Here is a 9,026-nt window from a genome sequence, read left to right on the forward strand (position 1 = left end):
TAATATAATATAAATGAGCCATTAGAATTAAAAAGTAAAATAATAATTAGAATAATTACGTTACTGTTAATAATATATATATATGTTGTAATAAAGCATATATAAAATATATAAATATTAACTATTCATTAAAAATCGTCACTTAGTATAATATTGCATAAATAATAAATGATATTATATTAAATTATAAGTTTAATTATAATTGATGTATTAATATTATTATCATTAATTTCATTATAATTATCATTGTTAATATTAATATTAATATTTGTAATAGTAAAATTATTACTTCTAAAATAAAATATATACATATATAAAATTTGAGTTGTATTAATTTTTTTAATGTTATTATAATCATTAATAATATTAACATTATTATTAGTATCATTAATAAGATTAGTATTATATTTTTATTGTCAACATTATTATTAGTTATTATTAAATTTATTAATATAACCATATCTGTATTATTACTGTTTTTTATTTTGATTATTAATATAATTATTAGTATTATTAGTAGTATTTCAATATTATTTTTAATAAATTATTTTTACTATTATTATTAGTATTAATATTGATTATTAAAAACATTATCAATATTAAAATTTATGAATTATATATATATATATATATATATATATATATATATATATATATATATATATATATATATATATATATATATATATAATCAAATATATATAAATAGATATATATATATATATATATATATATATATATATATACAGAATATATATATACATAAAAACGTAAATACGATTCATTATATATATGAAAACTGTGTTATACAAATATTGATACAAATAAAATTCACATTCTGTTCTCAATCGTTTTCTTTGCTGTAGGGAATTTGCTTTATGCCTTTTAAGTCGTACAAATTAGGAACTCAATCATCAGAACCAAACAAATTCGTCGACTTTATTTATTTAATTAAGTTCTGACAGAATATTGATATTGTCGAGCAAATCAAGCTAGAAAACAAACATCAATGGTGTCAATTAAACTGTAATAATAATACTTAACCTTTATAAGATCTTCTGTTAACACATTTCAGATTAAAAACACAGAAATTCCCTTGATTTTATTTTTAAACATCGACTGCCCTGTTTTATTTCCATTTTCCAAAAACTCAACTTTCTAACAAATTTTAATAATCTAATAATGCAGTGTTGTTAGGAATTCATCACTAAAACTATCTGTAAAATCTTAGATTCCAATTCATTTTCTTGATTGAGAATTTTTGAGTCAAAGTATCGAATTCAAAAAGTCAAATCGTCTGTTCATCGTAAAATTCGAGTTCCATTTGATGTTTTGAATTCAATTGAGGGTGGAGAAAGTTTCAAGGAAGGATTTCAAGTATTTTTCATTTAGGAATCGAGGCCTAAAACGCTTTTAATTTCAAATTTGATCTTTGAGTTCTACGTGTTCTTGAGAAACTGCTGTGCATAATTTTTTTTTATATAAATTAATTTCTATTATTACAATTCATCACAACAAATCGCCTTTGTTCTTATTATAAGTCCTAAATAAATTTTCTAACTCGCTGAGAGGTTTGGGTTTTGAATTCTGGTCGATGGGATTGATAAAGAAGATGAAACAGAATAAATGGGGTTAGATGGAATTGGGTTATGATATATTCGGATAAACAGAAATGGTGCAACGGTTTGGGTGCTTGTCGGGTTAACGAGAGGTCTAGAGTTCGATTCCTGCTAGTGGCATTTTTTTTACAAGCCTATTTAGTGAGGTAGTAATTTATTATTATCATTATTATTATTTTTATTACCATTATTGTTATTATTAATTATGTTATTATTATTATATTAATTATTGTTATCTCTAATATTAAAATTATGAATGTTATTATCATTATTATTATAAGTACCGTAATTATAATTCAAAACTTATTAGTATTATCATTACTAATATTATTACTTGTTAGTATTATTAATATGTATAATGAAACTTAGAGTTATTATTATGGTTATCATTATTAATTAGTATTATTATTATAATTATTAATACTATTATTATTACTATTATATGTATTATTATTATTCTTATTATTATATTATTATTATCATTACTATTATTATTAGGTTTATTATTAGTATTATGTTAAAAATAATAAAAGTTACCATTCATTATTACTAACAAGTAAAAATTACGAATATGACTACTATTATTATTATTATCATTATCATTACTAGTATTATGATATTAGTATTAATATTATCATTAGTATTACTAAAAGTAAATACTAACATTATTAATCTTATTATTTTAATATTATTATCAACATTATGAATATGATTAGTATTATTAATATTATTATAAAAATGATACAATTTATTAGTACTTTCATAAAAATTAGTGTTATTATCATTTTAAAAATAGTATAACCACTATTATTAACATAAGTATTATTATTTATGTTATCACGAGTATTATTATTATTATTATGTAATTACTAAAATAAGCATCATGACTACCATTAACAGTAAAATTAATATTTTTTCATTTATTATCAGTAATAACATTATTATTATCATTAATAGAATTATTAACATTATTATCTTATTAATAATATTAAGTATTATAATCATTTTTACCATTAATAACATCACTTTGGTATTATTATAACTTCTATTATTAATATACGAATGATATATTTAATACACATAATATAACAAAAACTAATATTTTTATATATAAAATGAATATATGAAACACATATATATATATACTATTAATATAAAAAGGATATAACTAATAAATTTATATACATATTTGTTCGATTACAATTATGTATATTGATAGATATACAAATGATATAGGTTCGTGAATCCAAGGCCAACCCTGCATTGTTCAATGTCGTCATATGTATTTTTACTACAAAATACAGTATTGTGAGTTTCATTTGCTACCTTTTTAAATGCTTTTGCAATATATATTTTTGGGACTGAGAATACATGCGCTGCTTTTATAAATGTTTTACGAAATAGACACAAGTAATCGAAACTACATTCTATGGTTGAATTGTTATACCAGATATCGCCCTTGTTGAACTTGGTAGCCTAAGAATTGGTGTTTATTATAATTGCCACCAATTGACGCGAATCCTAAAGATAGATCTATGGGCTTTGACAAGCCCCAGTCAGAGAATTTGAACTGCTTTAGTACTTCGATGTTTATATGTTTGGGGATATTCTAGATGTATTTTGTTAATGTCGGTTACCAGGTGTTCAATCCATATGAATGAATTCTTAAACACTTGCGAGTGTATGATTATTGAATAAATGAAATCTTGTGGTCTATTAAAATTATGGAAATGATTGACTATGATAAACTAATGAACTCACTAACCTTTTGATTGACACTTTTAAGCATGTTTATTCTCAGGTATGAAAGAAATCTTCCGCTGTGCATTTGCTCATTTTAGAGACATTACTTGGAGTCGATCATCGCAATGTGACCAAATGTTGATGACTTCGTCCAGATGGATTAGGACGGGTCCTTTCAGTTGGTATCAGAGCTGGTATAACCGCGTCCATGTGTGACGGGTTAATCGTAAAGGAGGTTCTCACAGTGTGACCTGTGGTAAAGCATTGACTCTTACTCCTTGCGATCCCTTACGAAGGTTGGCAGTAGCCAAGAGGCAGGCCCTAGAATTAGTATCTGATGTACACTCAGTGGTCGCCAGATAGTTAAGGCACTGGGTGGGACGGTGGTTGTCCCCACATGAGATTCTTGTGGTATCAGAGCTGGTTTAACGCCGTTGGTGCGGGTTAGTCGTAAAGGAGGTTCTCACAGTGTGACCTGTGGCGAAGCATTGGCTCTTACTCCTTGCGATCCCTTACGAGGGTTGGAAGTAGCCGAGGGGCAGGCCCTAAAATCAGTATCCGAGGTACACTCAGTGGTCGCCGGATAGTTAAGGCACTGGGTGGGACGGTGGTTGTCCCCAACTGTCTTTCAGTTGGTATCAGAGCGGTGGTCTTAGCGAACCAGGTCTTGCATTAGTGTGTCTAACTGATAGTTGTTTAGATGCATTAGTGGGTCTGGACTTTGACCGTGTCTGCATGTCAAAAGTTTTGCTTATCATTTCGTGTCGAAAATTACCTGCTTATCATTCATAGGGAATCACTTGCTTATCACTCTTAGTCTAGACACATCTTACTGCATTGATTGCATGAATAGTACATAGACAAAATTCATATCTTAGCGTATCTGCTAATTTATATCTTAGCGTATCTGTTATTGTTACCTTTGCCTGACAGCTTCCGTAGATTCCTCCGTAACTTATGGGATTTTAGTATTATATATGCATATGTAAATTATGTATTGCAGGGTACTAATCTACATCCTATAATCTAATTCTTATCGAAAATCTTTCATCTGATAACGAGATGAATCCCTCAACTAGTTCGAGTCCCTCAGATTCCGATAGCTATTCCGATAGTTATTCCGACAGCTATTCCGACATGGATATTCACCTAAGCTCCAAAAGCAGTGTAAATGAAATGGATCAACCAAACTAGTCATCTTCAATTCTGGATGAATTGGGGATGGGTTCGTAGCCTCCTTAATCATTGGAGACAAGAAGAAGGTGATCCTTTCCATCCACCACATTGCCCTCTTGGCGAAGAACCTGAAGCACTTACGGGCGAACCTGTTCGAGACACCATTTTCTCTCTCATTTCCCGAATATCTCGCCACGATTATATTCTATCTAAAATTCTAAACCTTATTCATCCACTCGTTCCAACCGACAATCATCCCGGAATAATAGAAGAAGTCAACGAATTTCGCGCTCGGGTAGTGACTTTAGAGAATATGATGCAAAATTTACCAGCTTCAGCAACATCACCAACACCAACATCAATACCAGTACCACCAACAACCCAAGTTCAACATCACACACCTCAACATCTCATTATGTACCTCGAGCATAATCATCAATCTGCGAATCGTTCTACATCATTTATCTTCGTTCGACATGACGATTATGTAATCTCTAATGTTTTAGAGATTATTTATTCTTGTTCTAACGGTAAATCAAATGAGTCTAATATCGTATTGACTCATTAAATCCATGATTACATCCGAAGAAAATATATATGTATATATATTTTCATAAAGATTGTAATTAAAAATTCTTTCGTACAAACTGTTAATGGTGAAAATATTTTAACGGGTAGGTAATACCCGAGAAATATTTAGATTTCACATTAATAAGTTACACTGTACATTCTTCCAATCTGATTCAACAGTCATTTACTATCCTACTTACATCCACCAACATACGTATCCGTTCACCGCAGAATAACCATTTTTATTCAATTTTATATTTAGATTTTGACCTATCAGAATTCAACAAGTGGCATAATGAAGAAAACAATTGACAAAAATAAAATTTGTTAGAAACAAACAAAATAACTATGATAGATCTTGTTAAGAATCCACGCTAACAAAATCCTAGCTAATTGTTCCTAGCTAACTGTTAATCCCTTATTACATTTATTTATCGCAATTTATTTATCGCAATTTAATTATAGCAATTTTAATTCTTGCAATTTTATTTATCATCATTTAATTTCTGTTATTTATTTTACGCACTTTAAATATCGTGACACGTATACAAGGTTTTGACATATCATATCGATGCATCTATCTATATATTATTTGGAATAACCATAGATACTCTATATGCAGTAATGTTCGAGTTAACTTTACAGGGTTGAGGTTGATTCTACAATAATATATATACTTTGAGTTGTGATCGAGTCTGAGACATGTATATAACGGGTCACGACATGTATTAATTAATTCGAATATTATATATTAAACTATATATAAATTGTTGAACTACTAATTGTGGACTCCTAACTATGGACTAATGACATTGGACAATTAAAATGAATTAAAATATTGATTATAACATATGAAACTAAATAATTCTTCAAGTTTGCCACTTGATTTCATCTTAAACCTCATTTGTATCTTGACGATTACAATCTGCATTCAAACCTTTCATGATTCTTGAAGACACCTCAATCGAAAGGATGAACCAACCGCACTTCATCTATGGAAGGAAAGATTGACGCATACAGTTATGCACCTGAAAAACTCTCGAAAACTGAGTAAACGTTAACAAGTATCTGTGATAGCTCCTTTGGCGTTGTTATTACCAAAAATAATTTTACAATCCCTTTCCAAATTAGTCAAATTTGTCATAGCTCCAACAAGTCAACTTCGACTTTTTGTTCGAAACAACCTTATTATAACCTTGATTTATATGCGTGCTCTTTTATTGTTACCGGGGAACCTTTTATATTCCACCATATTACCATCAGCGTTTAATCATCTAAAAAAAAAACAATTCTCCTGAAACCACCTTGGATTGATAACCGATGATTCAGATATTGTAGCATTAAATGCAGAGGAAACAGAAAAATTGTAGATGGTCTAAACGGCCAAAAGTTTGATGATAAAGAAGGGAGTGTTAGGAACGATCGATAGAAAATTTGGTACTGAAAAATAGATTGAGCAAACCATAAAGGAGACCAAGACCAAATACAAAGACCATACCATATATTCAAAGAAACCAGGTAATTCTGGATCCGATAAAACCTTCAACGAATATCTTTCTCCGTACTCATGTTAAAATCTTGCAGAAAATCTTTCTTCATCAGCCATCGAACTTAGAAATTCTAAAATATCATCATAAATATCTTCGATATTTCTGAAGATATTTTCATAAATATTCTCGTCCGAAATTATTTATCTCTTCGTGCTATCTATATTACATCATAAAGGAAACTACTTTAGTTTCTAAATTTCTTTAAGATTCGAGTTTGAATTATGAGTGATTTTGAAGTAGTGTTGGAAATTGATGCATGAGTTATTATAATATAATGACACTTGATCAACGTGATTATATTACAGTTAGTCATGCTGAGTTTCTAATGGAACGTGATGATTCACAGACCATAACGTCATCATGTACCATGTTACACGACTCTTACATTCTATCTAATCTCCAAACATATCAAGAATATAATTTCTTGATAGTTCTACCTTTTCTTTTAGATTCTGGTAGTTTAACAAATCAAATCGTGCTACTACCTTTTCTTTCTACCTTTTATATTAGGATAGTTCGAAACTCCATACCTACGAATTCTGAACCATTACTTGCGGAAAAAAAAACAAAAGCATGAAGCTTTGAAATAGAAAGGGGGTATAAATCGAAGCAAATAAGAGAAAACATTAACTGTGAATGACAATGATTATAGAAGACGGAAGCAGGAACTCATAAATATAAGGGAGAATATAAAGCCCGATAACAACACATAAATTACAAACCGTGAATATTAATACGAATAGCAATATAAAGACACGGTATAATTAGGAATAGTATCACCCCAAGGTAATAGTAGAAGTAAATAGATTTTCTTGGTGGAAGATTGAAAGGAAGGATGACAGAAATGATAATTAGGAAAATATCAAGGATTATAACGGGATTAAGCATTTTCACAACCTTATGAATTTGGGAATTGAGTATAGGAGAGGTAAAAGTTATGGAACGGGAAAATGTTTAATAATGGAAATATCAGACAGAGTAATCGAGGCAGATCACCGTATTTATTTATAGAGATCTTAATTTCCTTATTCGCCGAAGAATCAAATCTTTTAGATTTCGAAGATTTTCTTTAAAACCCTTGAATTTCGGAAATCAACCGTGACTACGTCAAAAGTTAAAGCGAAACTTTATTTCTTTAGTCACTCTTTTGTGATAGCTTCATTTGTACTCTTCGAAAAATTGGATCGTTTTATCCATATTACCCAATGATGATAAAACTCTAATTTCCAACTCGTATGAGTCATAACAACATATTTATTGTTAGCAATGACCATCCTAATCAAATTTCGGGACGAAATTTCTCAAAAGGGTAGGTATTGTGACGACCCGAAAATTTCCAACCAAATTTAAACTTAAACTATATATGTGATCCCGACACGATAAGTAAAGCCTGTATGTTGAATCTCGAAAACTTTGGAACTATGTTCATATATTCAATTGACACTTTGACTATTCCCGACGATTCACGAACAATCGATTATAAATATATATATATACATATATATAAAATAAATGTGGGTATTGGAAATAATATAATATAAATGAATCATTAGAATTAAAAAGTAAAATAATAATTAGAATAATTACGTTACTATTAATAATATATATATGTTGTTATAAAGCATATATAAAATATATAAATATTAACTATTCAGTAAAAATCGTCACTTAGTATAATATTACATAAATAATAAATGATATTATATTAAATTACAAGTTTGATTATAATTGATGTATTAATATTATTATCATTAATTTCATTATTATTATCATTGTTAATATTAATATTTGTAATAGTAAAATTATTACTTCTAAAATAAAATATATACATATATAAAATTTGAGTTGTATTAATTTTTTTAATGTTATTATTATCATTAATAATATTAACATTATTATTAGTATCATTAATAAGATTAGTATAATATTTTTATTGTCAACATTATTATTAGTTATTATTAAATTTATTAATATAACCATATATGTATTATTACTGTTATTTATTTTGATTTCTAATATAATTATTAGTATTATTAGTAGTATTTCGATATTATTTTTAATAAATTATTTTTACTATTATTATTAGTATTAATATTTATTATTAAAAACATTATAAATATTAAAATTTATGAATTATATATATATATAATCAAATATATATAAACAGATATATATATATATATATAAATATATATATATATATATATATATATATATATATATATATATATATATACAGAATATATGCATATATACATAAAAGCGTAAATACGATTCATTATATATATGAAAACTGTGTTATACAAATATTGATACAAATAAAATTCACATTCTGTTCTCAATCGTTTTCTTTGTTGTAGGGAATTTG

Source organism: Rutidosis leptorrhynchoides, chromosome 7 (genome assembly GCF_046630445.1).
Source record: "Rutidosis leptorrhynchoides isolate AG116_Rl617_1_P2 chromosome 7, CSIRO_AGI_Rlap_v1, whole genome shotgun sequence".
Lineage (NCBI taxonomy): Eukaryota > Viridiplantae > Streptophyta > Magnoliopsida > Asterales > Asteraceae > Rutidosis > Rutidosis leptorrhynchoides.